Source organism: Lagenorhynchus albirostris, chromosome 15 (genome assembly GCF_949774975.1).
Source record: "Lagenorhynchus albirostris chromosome 15, mLagAlb1.1, whole genome shotgun sequence".
NCBI lineage: Eukaryota > Metazoa > Chordata > Mammalia > Artiodactyla > Delphinidae > Lagenorhynchus > Lagenorhynchus albirostris.
Genome location: NC_083109.1, coordinates 56,657,429 through 56,670,056, shown reverse-complemented (window position 1 = coordinate 56,670,056; position 12,628 = coordinate 56,657,429). Strand labels below are relative to the sequence as shown.

The following is a 12,628-nucleotide window of genomic DNA, read 5'->3' as shown; positions in this document are numbered from 1 at the left end:
GGGGACACGGGTTCGAGCCCTGGTCCAGGAAGATCTCACATGTCGCGAAGCAACTAAGCCAATGCTCCACAACTACTGAGCCTGTGTTCTAGAGCCCGCGAGCCACAACTACTGAGCCCCCGTGCGTAGAGCCCGTGCTCTGCATGCAACAAGAGAAGCCACCGCAATGAGAAGCCTGCGCACTGCAACGAAGAGTAGCCCCCGCTCGCCGCAACTAGAGAAAGCCCGTGCACAGCAACGAAGACCCAATGAAGCCAAAAATAAAACAAACAAACAGAAAAACCCCCCACAACTACACACCCCCTGGAATGGCTAAAATATAATAGCAGGTCAAGGTGCTGGAGCTGGAAAGGGTATGGAGGAAGTGGAACCCTCATACACACTGCTGGTGGAGTCTAAAACACTTTGTTCTAGAATGTTCATGGCAACACAATTTATAGTAGCCTTGCTATAGACTGAATTATGTCTCACATGTCCAGTTTCTGGCCCTTCCTACCTCTGTGAACTTGGCCAAGAAACTTAAAACTCTCTGATTCTGTTTCCATGTCCACAGAAAGGTCAACCCCATCTGAACTATTGAGAGCATTAAATGAGATAATCCAAATAGAGCCCAGTGCCTGGCAGGTAGAAAGCACTCAACCACTCACCCTTATCATCCAATCTAATAACCACCCATACGCTGTTTCAAAGGGCAGTATTGTTGCCATTTTACAGATGAACAAACTGAGACCCAGAAGTCACAACCTCCAGGGCGCTCAGGGGGCCAGCAACACAGCTGCTTTCCAAATACAGGACTTCTTCCTTGACCCCATAGGAGGGTCTAAGAAACAGACCCCACCCCAAGCCCACAGCAGGACATTGAGGGGTTGCACAGGGTCGAATCTATCAATTACGCAAATGATCCGAGTTGCTGGTGGGCGGCTGCTGCTGGAAGTGCTTTGGGCTTTCTCCACCCACCACCAGCTTTATTCAGCATTTTTGACTTTCGAACCATGCTTCCTCATTTGCTGTGGCAGCTGGTCCTCCCAAACTCTGCTGTGATCATCAAGGGATAAGACATTATTATTCCTATTGATGGATGAGTAAACTGAGGCCAGCAAGAGCAGTGGGCATACCCAGAGGCATCCGTGTGGCTTAGTGTTAGACAGCAGGGGTCGGGGTCTGTAAGCCTGGGTTTCTCTCTAGACTTGCTGCTTTTACTATGAGAGCCCGGGAGTCAGTCATCCATTCTGAGCCTCCATTTCCTACCTCTGTAACCTGATCAGTCTTTCCTCCCTAGGTTGTTGTGAGCAATGGGACGAACAAAATACACATAAAACCCTCAGAATAGCCCTAGCACCCACCAAATTCTCAGCAAATATGAGTTGCCACTGTTTATAGGTCATTGCATTCGGATGGGCAGAGCCTGAGTTGAAACTCCGTCCAGGGTCCTCTGAATGTTTCCTCTTGTCCCTCTAGCTTATCATTACCCTGGCAGCCCAACCCTGGATCGCTCCTGGACGCTGTCCCCAGGTCAGAACGTCCATGCTCTTCTGTGTGTGGCTCTTCTTTGAGTCTTGCTTTCAGCCCCTGGGAGGACTGTGCACTTAGGGCTGGGGCAGGATGCCAAGCATGCAAATTCGCATGCAGGCAGTAATTTGCACAAATGCTCCTTGGTGTGCTCATTTCCAGCCTGTCCCCAGAATGGCACTTGCAAAGCCAGCAGAGAGCTATTTACAGCTCTGGGCAAAGAGGGGAGGCAGACTCTGATCTTACGCAGGAAAGCCCTGCTGAGGTGACGGCTTGCTCTTTTGGCTGCTTTAAGAGGCTATTTGGCCAATCTTGCCCTGAAGGAGCTTCGAGGTCCTGAAAGCTTTTGCTAGAAGGCCAGTGATCCGCCCCAGGGATTGTCTGATTCCCTCAGGGAACCCACACTCAAAGGGAGGGGAGCAGTGTCCCTGCACTCCCACCAACAGCTGCCAATGGACTCTTAAACATCTCGAGGAAGGGATGCAGGAGGCCTGTCAAAACCATGGACAGCTCTAGCCTCTCCGACGCTGCTCTAGATGAGGGGTTGACAAACTGTGGTGGTGGGGGGGGATCTGGCCCCCCAGCCTGTTTTTGTAGATAAAGTTTTATTAGCACACAGATTCGTCCATTCATTTACATTTCACGGTACAGTTTGAGCAGTTGCGATCGTAACTGTGTGGCCCACAAAGCCTCAAATATTTACTACCTGCCCTTTAAAGAAAATATTTGCGGAGCCCTACTCTGCGTGAAGCCCCCACCATCTCATCTTTTAACAGGCTTCTCTGTCTGCTCCTTCTACAACCAGTCCACTCTCCACGAATCTTCCAGAAGGATATTGCTCAAGTGCTAATCAAATCAGGTCACCTCCTTGTTTAAAACCCTTCCAGGTTCCCCAGGGGTCTCTAGGTCAAGTCTGAACTCATTACCTAGGGTCACCAGGCTGTCCATGATCTGACCCCCCTCTCCTTGCCCATCCACCCTGGGTGGGCTCCGCCATATGCCTCCTCCATCCTCTGAACACTGGTTTTATAGGAAAAAAAATTGCATCTCAATGGAAAACTATGCATTGTTAACATACAACACAAACTTTTAAGATATCTGATTCTAGCCCTGTTCATTATCTTCGAGCTATTTTTTTCAACTCTTCGTAAGTTGTAGGAATCTGATAGAGAAGCCAATTCCATCTTGTCCAACCATTTTACTTTGTCTCCATTTGTAAGCATTCCTTGACTCTGTAGACAATTGTGCTTTATTTGACTTTTCCTTTGAACCAGTTCCAACACCTGCTTGGTTCTCTCATTGAATGAGCTTACTAAAATCACTGACAAGTGTTTGTTTTTGCATCTGTATTTGGAACCATGATTTTATTCCGCACCCCCCCTCCGCCGTCCGGCACCTTTTTCCTGAAGATTTTCTTTTAACAGTTTTCCATGAAGTCTCTGAGCCCCCGTTCATGTTCTATCTGTTGAGAATATCTTTCCTGGCTTTTCTGACTTTTCCCCCTGAAATTTCCTTCCCAGCATCCCCAGGGACAGGGAACCTCTTCCTTCTCTGAGCTCTGACCACTATCCGCTCCCACACACACACCTGGCACTCATCTCTCTGAATGGTTGTTTATAGGCCTGTCCCCTGACAGCTAGCCTAGAAGATCCTCTGGTGTAGTAGCTGGGTGTTCATCTCTCCCTCACCATGCACACACACGCACACACACATGCATGCACGCACACACACACACCACTAGTTCTGTCAGGACACACGGAAGTTGTGCAATAAATGGGCACACTCACAGGAATGAATGAATGCAGATGGCTAGACTGCCCACCTAGACAGAAGCCACTAAGAGGGAGACCTTGTTAATACCATACACGTGATGCCGATGTCTGGCATCTACGAAGTACTCAATAAATACTTGTTGAATAAATGGCAAGATAGCACTTCAGCCCCTGTTTTTGGCCTACTTTTGAATCATCTCCCAGCTCTCCATGTTTGAAAAGCAAACCTAGTAGCCTCAGAATGCTACCCTCCCCCCCCATATTTTCATGGGTCACCACCATGGTGCTTCAACTGCTCCCCTCTAAGGAATGGATGGCCGTCTCTCTGTTCTGCCTCACGGTCTTCATTTGATCTTGAGCGAGACGCTGCCCCTCTGGTTTTCCAGGGGGTAAAGCAAGGTCAGTTTAGCCATTCCAAGAGATAAAATACATCAGGCAAAGAGATGAATGGCCAGTAAGGCGCTAATGATGTTCCAGCCCAGACACCATGTACAGTGTAACAGATGCTGTCAATATAACACATCAGCGAAGTTGCAAGGGATTAGCTCTGAGTTGTGAGGGTTATAGAGACGGCCTAGGACAGGCTTCCCAAACTACTCGAATGTGCACATGAACCCCCCATCCCACCAGGATGGTGTTAAAATGCAGACTGCATTTTGTAGGCCTGAGGGGGTCCCAAGAGCCTGAATTTCTAACCAGTTCCCCAGTGATGTCATGCTGCTGGGCACTGGACCACACTTGGGTAGCAGGGTTCTAGGGGTGCTAGGACATGGTGGGTTCCGGCTTTGAAGGAATTCTCAATGCAGTGGCTGAGCGACAGATGTCCAGCATGTTGCTGACAGTCCAAAGCAATAAATGTTAGCACCCAAGTGGGAGATGCTGGCAGTTAAGGCTGTGAGACCTCTGAGGATGGACAGGCTGGCGGAGGTGGGAGAAGTCTGGTGCAGGGTTCCCAAGGGACATGGAAACTGGGTTGGGAGCATTCTGGGGGGCGGTGATTCAACGTAATTCTGGTAGTGGGACCGCAATTCTGGTGGTGGGGCCCATCAATCTTTGTTTTAACACACCCTCCAGGGGATTCTGATGCTCAAGTGTGAGAACCATTGCGCTAGGCAGAAAGGGGTAGAATATTCCAGTCGGAAGAAGAGTGTTTTGTTTCACATATTAGAGTTTCAGGCACATGTCCAAACCCTGTAAATTGCATTCATTATTTCATCCATCCATCCATCCATCCATCCCCCCATCCAACATCCAACAAATAAGTCCTGAATGCCCACTATGTACCCTGTTAGGCACAAGAGATATGACTGAAGTTGTAGATACACACAACTGTCTAAGCCTCTAAACCACTGATTCTCAGCCAGGGGACAAGTGGCCCCCCAGGGGACATTTGGCAATGTCTGGAGACATTTTTGGTTGTGACAGCTTGGGGGGAAGTATGCTACTGTCACCGAGTGGAGTAAAACCCAGAAATACTGCTAAACATCCTATAGTGCAGGGACAGCACCCCCAAACGCACCCCAGCAATGGCACTAGTGCTGTCAAGAAACTTTGCTCTAAACTGGGAGCCCCTTGTGACCTAAACAGGAAGGAAATCCCAAAAAGAGGGGATATATGTATACGTATAGCTGATTCACTTTGCTGTACAGTAGAAACTAACACAAAGTAACTATACTCCAATAAAAATTAATAAAAATAAATAAATAAACCGGGAGCCCCTTGTGGGCAGGAACTATATTGTAGTCACCTTGACATCCCGAGGTCACAAGACAGTGCCTGACCCCCAGGAGCTGAGCAAATGTTTAAATGCAAGAGGAAATGGCAACACAAAGATATACGTAGGTATATAAAGAAGTCTTACAACAGCAACAAAAAGACAAACGACCCAATTCAAAAATGGGCAAAGGACTTGAATGAACCTTTCTCCAAAGAAGACATACACATGGCCAACCAGCACATGAAAAGGTGCTCAGCGTCACTAATCATCAGAGAAACGCAAATCAAAACCACAATGAGACACCCCTTCACATCCACTAGGATGACAATAATACATTGTAATAACAGTCATCAGAAAATAACGTGTTGATAAAAATGTGGAAAAATTGGAACCCTCACACATTGCTGGTGGGAATGTAAAATGGTGTAGTCTGGCATTTCCTCAAAAGGTTAAGCAAAAAATTACTATATGACCCAGCAGTTCCACTTCCCAAAGAATTGAAAACAGATCTGTGAACCAAAAGCTGTACATACATGCCCAGAGCTGCAGCACTTACAACTGTCAAAAGTTGGAAACCCAAATGTCCATCGACTGACAGATGGATAAACAAACTGTGGTATATCCATGCAATAGAATACTATTTAGCCATAAAAAGGAACGAAGTACCGATACATGCTACAACGTGGAGAAGCCAGACCCAACAGGCCACATATTGGATGATGCCATTTATATGAAATATTCAGAATAGACAAATCTATTGAATCAAAAAAGAGATTAGTGGTCGCCAGGGGCTGGGGGAAGGGAGAGTGACAAGGGTTCCTTTCGATGTGATAAAGGAGTTCTGGAACTAGAGAGTGGTGAGAGATGCACAACACTGTGAATGTACTTAGTGTCACTGAAGTGTACACTTTAAAATGATTAAAATGGCAAATTTTATGCTATATGTATTGCACAATAAATGCTCGTCCAGTCTCTACTGTGTGCCAGGAAAGGTGCTCTGTACTTGGGACAGGAGGGAATGAGACCTGACTGTATGCTCTCTACTCCCCAGGGATACGGAAGGGGAGAAAAGACAGCAAACAGTCATGGACCCAAGGAGGCCTCAGATGTAAGTGCTGGGAGTTCCGAGGAAAAATCGATCTCCAGGCTGGGGCCAGGGAGGGTCAGGGAGAGAGCTTTTGAAGAAGGAGGACAATTTGCCCTTGGGGAGTCGAGCCCACTATGGAAAGAATGTGTGACTAGAGGCCATATCCCGTTATGCCATTCCGGGGATGGGTAAGACAATTTAATGCCTGAGACGCCTGGGCTAGTCAGACACAAGGGAGAGGGAGGAGTGCAGACACCTTTAGAAACCCCTCCTGGACTTTCTGCAGGGATGCAGTGGAGGGAGGGGGGTTGGTGATTCAGCCTGGGCGTTCTTGAAGCCCTCAGTCTCCCATGAGGCTTTTTTCCCCTGCATCCTAGCAAGGGGGGTTGGCAAGCAGACAGAGATGGAGAGAGCCAGCGCTCACATTACTTAAGGGGGACCACGTACCAGGTGTTTGAACAGGGTTTCAGCTAATCCTCAGAGTAACCCAGAGGTAGGTTCTACCATTGCCTCCCTCCCTCCCTCTTCCTTCCTTCCTTCCTTCCTTCTTCCTTCCTTCCTTCCTTCCTTCCTCCCTCCCTCCCTCCCTCCCTCTGGTCAGTGTGACCTCAAGACCCACTGGGATGCTGGTAGAAAGAATCCGCTGTGGCCAGGGCAGAGGCTCGGCCTGTGGACGTGAGGCCTCAGATTCCTGTCTCCTGGCCCCAGAACTCTTAGGAAGCTCAGAGGCCTGAGTTTCAGCCACTGGCAGCTTCTGGCCTGATCACTTCCCAGGAGAGAGGGACCAGGGTGTGCAGGAATGTCCAGTCCTCGGACCCCGCCCGCCACACTGACCTGGGGGCCAGGCAGCTGAAAGAGCCCCAGCCTGGGCTGTAGAACTCGGGCTACAGTCCCCCTGCCATCCTTCCTGGCTGAGGGACCCTGAGCAAGCCCCAACCTCTGGGGACTGTGCTTGGCTCATCTGTAATGCACAGGAAGCTGGCTAGAGGATTCCTTTTCTTCTCCTTCCCCCTGGATAGATTCATTTACATATATATATGTATAGGTATACACACAGACACACAGGCCCATTTCATGCTCCTTGCTTCCCTATATGTATTTACATATACTTACTAAAATACTGTATATACTGATGCTGTAACTTTAGTGTTTTCACTAAATCATGTCTTGGAGGTCTTTCCAGGTCAGGAATGTAGCTCTCCCCCATTCTTCTAAAAAGACGGCTTATATTCCCATGTAATGGAACCCCTTCCCATCTTGGATTGCCAAGCCCTTAGGCGAACATTCCTGCATTCTACTGTGTGCTTGTGTGAGCATTTCTACAGGAGATTCTTAGAAGTGGGATGGCCGGGCCCAAGGGCACGCAGTTTAAATTCTGAAAGAGACTGCCGAAGGATCTGAGAAGGCCCAGAACTACGTGATTTCTAAAACTGTTTCTTGCATGGATGTTCCTTCGACTTCTAGCAGGGAAGGGGGTAATGCCTTTAGAAGAGTCCTTTCACTTCTGTGGGACTCCGTTTGCTCACCTGTAAAATGGGAAACCTACAGTAATATACATGGAGGTGCTCCAGACTTTCCTGCTGAAACGTGAGGGGTTAACACTGCCCTCAATATCGGCAGGCTCAGCAGTTGCACACACCGCTTCCATGATGCACAAACCAGAACGAGGAACCTGAACGAGAAGGATGCTGTCTTATGTCAATCATCCACTATGAGTGGGGCACCTGTATTAGATCAGCAGTTCTCAAGGGGGGAGGATTTTGCCGCCCCCCTCCAGAGGACATCTGACAAGGCTTGGAGATTATTTTAGTTGTCATAAATGGAAATGGTTGCAAGTGGCTTTACTGGGTAGAGGGTAGGGATGCTGCTAGACAGCCTACAGTGCACAAGACAGCCCCCTGCCCCCCGCAACAAAGAATGATCCGGCCCCAAACGGCAACACTGCTGAGGATAAGAAACCCTGCTCTAGACCTCTCTCTTATCTGATGCCTACCCCCCAACAAACCCAATTCAAAGATAAGGAAACTGAGGCTCAGAAAGGTGGATGACCTGCCCAAGGTCCCCCGTCAGCAGTAATGGGAGTAGACTCCCGGCTCCATCTGACTTTAGGGTCTGTGGTGCATTCCAAATACTGTACGGTCTCTCTGGGAAGACATCACCCTTGTCTCCAAACAGGGGCTGACTGTTCGCTGCCTTTACCCCTGACAGATTATCTACACAGCGAGTCATAAGTTTTACCTAAAAGGACAACCTCCCTTACCCAGGTTTAGAGGTTTTATGACTTGTAATCATAATCACTGCTTCCACCCACTTGCCCTGTGCCATGCACTTTACAAAGATTAACTCATTTTACCCTGATAAGGACATTGAGGGAACTGAGTCACAGAGAATTTAATAATTCCTCCAAGAAACATACTAAGTAGCAGATTTGGGCTCTAGACCCTGATAAGAGGGGTTCAGAGACCCATCTCTCAACCCCCATGCGCTACAGTTCTCCCTCATACTCTGAACTTTCACCTTGGCACCTTGGACTTGGATCCCTGCTCTACATTGGAGCACAATAGCCAACCCCTTAGCTGGAGGCAGGGGGAGTTTCTGCCTCAAGACCCTCCCATTTGTAGGGACCTGGTTGCTGTTGACCCAGTGGGCTGGTGGGCATCCGATGCCTCAGGAAAAGGAGCAGGCTCTAAGCTGGGGCGCGACATTGCGGCAGGGAACTCGGGGCCGGAGGGAAAAGGCAGGGATCGAGGTGGGGGGGGCCCTGGAGGGAGGGGCCGTGACTTCCAGGTCTTGGGGGGAGCTCTGCCCAAAGTGCCTGGAGCAAGCCTCACCTGCAGCAGATATTCCTGCAGCAGCGTCGGCTCCAGACTGTTGCAACTGATCTCACTTGCTATCCCGAGTCCATTTGTATTCTGGCAAGCCTAGATTGGGCAGTGGGCTCAATACAAAGATCCCAAGGGCTGAGTGGTGAAGTGCAAAGCCCTGGGAATGGATCTACAAGGTGGCTTGTTGGGGGACGGCGCTGGGTTCCAGCTCGGTCTGCTCCTAGCTGCGTGACATTGGCAGAGCCTCTGTACCACCTCTGGTAAGTGGGGACCACAGTGCCCAGAAGTCCCGGTTCTAAATATGAGGGCAAGAGGTAGTGTCCAGGACCCCGGCAGCCCAGGAGTCCCGGAGAGGCTGTGACCAGCTTCGCTACCCACTGGCTAGGTGACCTTGAGCAAGTCTCTTCCCCTCCTCGTGCCTCTCTTTGCTCAACTGTCAAATGAAGGAGCAAGATCTTTGATCTGGAGTCCCTGGGAGGTCTAAGGACTCCCGACTGGGCCATTTTTCTCTCTCCAGGGCTGACCTCTTTGGGCGTCCAGGACACACGCTTCTCCTACTCCACCTCTAGGGTGAACTCCAAAGAGCAAAGCAAAGCTCCTTGCCTTTCTCTCCCCTGCCTCCCGCCCCCATCCTGGCCTGCCAGATTACAGTGGTGCCCAGCCCCGCTCAGGTCACCAACATCCTGTCCCTTAGTCCAGCTTCACTGAAGCCAGCCCAACGGATGGTTCCTGCAGCATCTCCCCTGGCCAAGGGCCTAGGGAATTCCACCAGGCAATGCCCACAGGAGCTGGGGGAGGGGCAGCCCCAGGGAGCAAATTGGGGCCCTTCTGTCTGCACTGACACCGTCTTCTCTAGAAGAGGGGTTGGCCTGCCTCAGGGGAGGATATTCTGAACACAGTGCTGTGTGTGTGTGTGTGTGTGTGTGTGTGTGTGTGTGTGTGTGTGTGTGTGTGTGTGTGTGTTGGCGGGGGGTGGCCCCTGCTGGTCCTGCTGCCTCAGAGCCCATTTCTGTTGGCAGTTTGGAGGCTCCTGGAATGATCTCTAGGCTCAGGATCCCAGCTTTAAGAGTTTCAGTCTTACTAAACCTCATCCTCTGGCCTTACCTCTGGCCAGGGTGGGTGAGGAAAGGTGAGATGGAATTAGGTGGGAAGGATGGGACTGGGAGTGGTGGATGGGGGCGGGGGGGGTGTTAGTGGGATGGGGTTTGTGTAAAAGGGTTACAGAGGGGTGGATTGAGGTGGGTGACTGGTGCAGACTGGTGACCAGACCCTGGCCCTGTTTCTGAGTATGAAAACCCCTTCTGTTACATCTTGACTGGAGAAAGAGGGGAAATCCCCCAAATGCCTTCAGTGTGGAGGTGTCTGAGGCAACCAACCGTCGTCTCTCTCTTACGGATGGGGGGGTGGGAGGAGGTAGGTAATCATCCACCTCTGAAGGCAAATCGCAGAGTCCAGTTTCTGAGTTGGGGGGCCCAGGGAGGTCTGTATCGCGTTTGAGGGTGACATGCAGAATCTCTGGAGAGGGATATCCTTCTCTTAGGGAGGGGCTTATTTCCCCTCCTGGAGGAAACACACCGTTATCTATGAGCTGAGAAGGCTGGGTGGGGAGAAGAATCCAAACTTAGTTTTTTAGGGAAGGGGAAGGGGCATGGGTCTCCAAAGAGATCAAGGGGCCCTAGAAACCTGGGGAGGCTGGAAGCCACTTTGAGGGGGCACGTTCCATTCCAAGGGGTAAAGTAGGAAGAGGAATCCTATCTCTAGAGCTGGGGGCCAGGAAGGAAAGGCCCATTTCTGAAGGGAAAAGGAAACTATTTTGCTCTCTGGGAGGTGAGAGACCCTCTCTTTTCGGGGGGTGGGGGGGGACCCGCGTCTCGGGAAGATGAGGGCTCCGTCTCTGTGAGAAGATGCCCCGTTTTTTGCTCCCTGGGGCAGGGCCGAAGGATTCCGTCTCAGCTCCCGCGGAAGGGCTCGTCTCACGCGACCCGGCGCCAGGTCCTTACCTCCAGGCCCCTGCTTCAACGTTCGGACTCCGACCTGCCAGGCACCGACTTGAGGGATCCGCGCCCTGAGCTCCGGTTCCTCCCGGTCTCTGCCCAGCTTCCCCCAGCGACTCGCCGGGCTCCGTGGCTCCGCCGAGAGGCTCTGGCCAATCAGCGCTGCCGGTTCCGGCCCTCGCTCGCACCGCCGCCAATCAGCGCGTCCGCCACGGGCCACCGCCCCCGGGAGGGAGGGGGAAGGAGGGACGGGGGCACAGTCCGGCCTCCGGGGGCGGAAGAACTGGGGGCCTGGAGGAGGGACTGCGAGGGCCGGGAGCGAGGGTCCGGGCTGTGGCGGCTGCCGCGAGGAGCCCTCACCAAGCCTATCTGATGGGGGGGTGGGGAGCCCGTCTCTAAAAGCGGGGTGGCTCTATAGTTTGATTTCACCTAGACTTTAATTACCCCCTGATCATTTTCTGGACCCTCGCGGCTGCGGGCTAGTGTAACTGCCCCATCTGCACCCTGCGGCCCGGATTCCGGGCTCTGGAAACCTAGATTCGGAGTCAGACAAGGTTCCGTATGAAAGGGAGGGGAAAGAGCATCGGGCCCTCCCCCGCCTCCACGTACCCCCCCACCCCACCCCGCCTCACGTGCTCCCCCCCACCCTTGCAGGTGCTCAGGGCCCTCTCATTCTCTGCCCTAAGAGCTGCCATTCACTTAACACCTCCTAGCCCATCAACTCCGGAAGACGAATAGCTAGTGCATCCTGGGGTCAATGCAAAGATCACTGGACTAGGAGTCCATGGTTCATTCTGCACGATCTAGGGCAGGTCACTCCGCCCCCCTGATACTCAATTTCCTCAATAGTAAGTGGAGACAGCTGTGATAGTACCTCCTTCATGGGCATAAGAGAGGTGGTAGATGTGATAAAGGTGCTTTTATAAAAATTAAAATGCTGTATGAAAACTAGTTAATACTAAAGTGTGAATGACTGATAGCCCGGTAGCTTTCTAAAGGTATTTAGAAAGAGGATGCGTTCATTCAATGGTAAAATCAAAACACAAGAAACTACCCATCAGAACAACATGAGATGACCAAGTGCTCATAATGAATGGATGAATGGGGATTCCAGAACTTAAAAGGCCAAGGAAGAATACAGCTTGGGTTTTCCCACTCAGCATGATCAGGTAACTATTTCCTTAGTCTGCTGGAATCTTGCAAAACCCTGAGGTCCTTCCTTCCTGCCTTCCATGAATCCAGGCTGCCCTATCTCTGATTAGGTGAGCAGGACTATAGTCCTAGGAATTAAGATAAATATAAAGCAAACAAATACATTTTAAAACCGCCAAACAGGGACTTCCCTGGTGGTGCAGTGGATAAGACTCCACGCTCCTAATGCGAGGGCCTGGGTTCGATACCTAGTCAGGGAACTAGATTCCACATGCATACTTCAACTAAGGAGCCCACCTGCCACAACTAAGACCTCATGCAACCAAATAAATAAATATTAAAAAAAAAACAACTCAAACAAACCACCTGCCCCCTAGTGTGGTCTGTGACTGTAGGGACCAAAAGAAATAATAAGAGTAATACGAAGGAATAGACGAAATATAATTGATCCACAGTTCTACTAAAACTGAGCTTTGCCAGTCTCTTTGGTATGTTAATCCTGTCACCTTGCAGAACTTTATGAGGCCTGGGGTATAAATCGAGCAATTTTTCCTTAAAACCTAAGCCACACA

The 12,628-nt window shown here is 50.6% G+C and overlaps 1 protein-coding gene across 1 annotated transcript in view; it reads right to left on the bottom strand.

The window, feature by feature from the left end:
- Positions 1–11,036, bottom strand: part of ABAT (4-aminobutyrate aminotransferase) — an 88,282-nt gene extending 77,246 nt beyond the window's left edge. Inside the window, exon 1 of the mRNA XM_060122360.1 lies at positions 10,911–11,036. The gene's annotated coding sequence lies outside the window, so the exon portion shown is untranslated. The remainder of the gene's footprint in view (positions 1–10,910) is intronic.
- Positions 11,037–12,628: the final 1,592 nt, after the last annotated feature.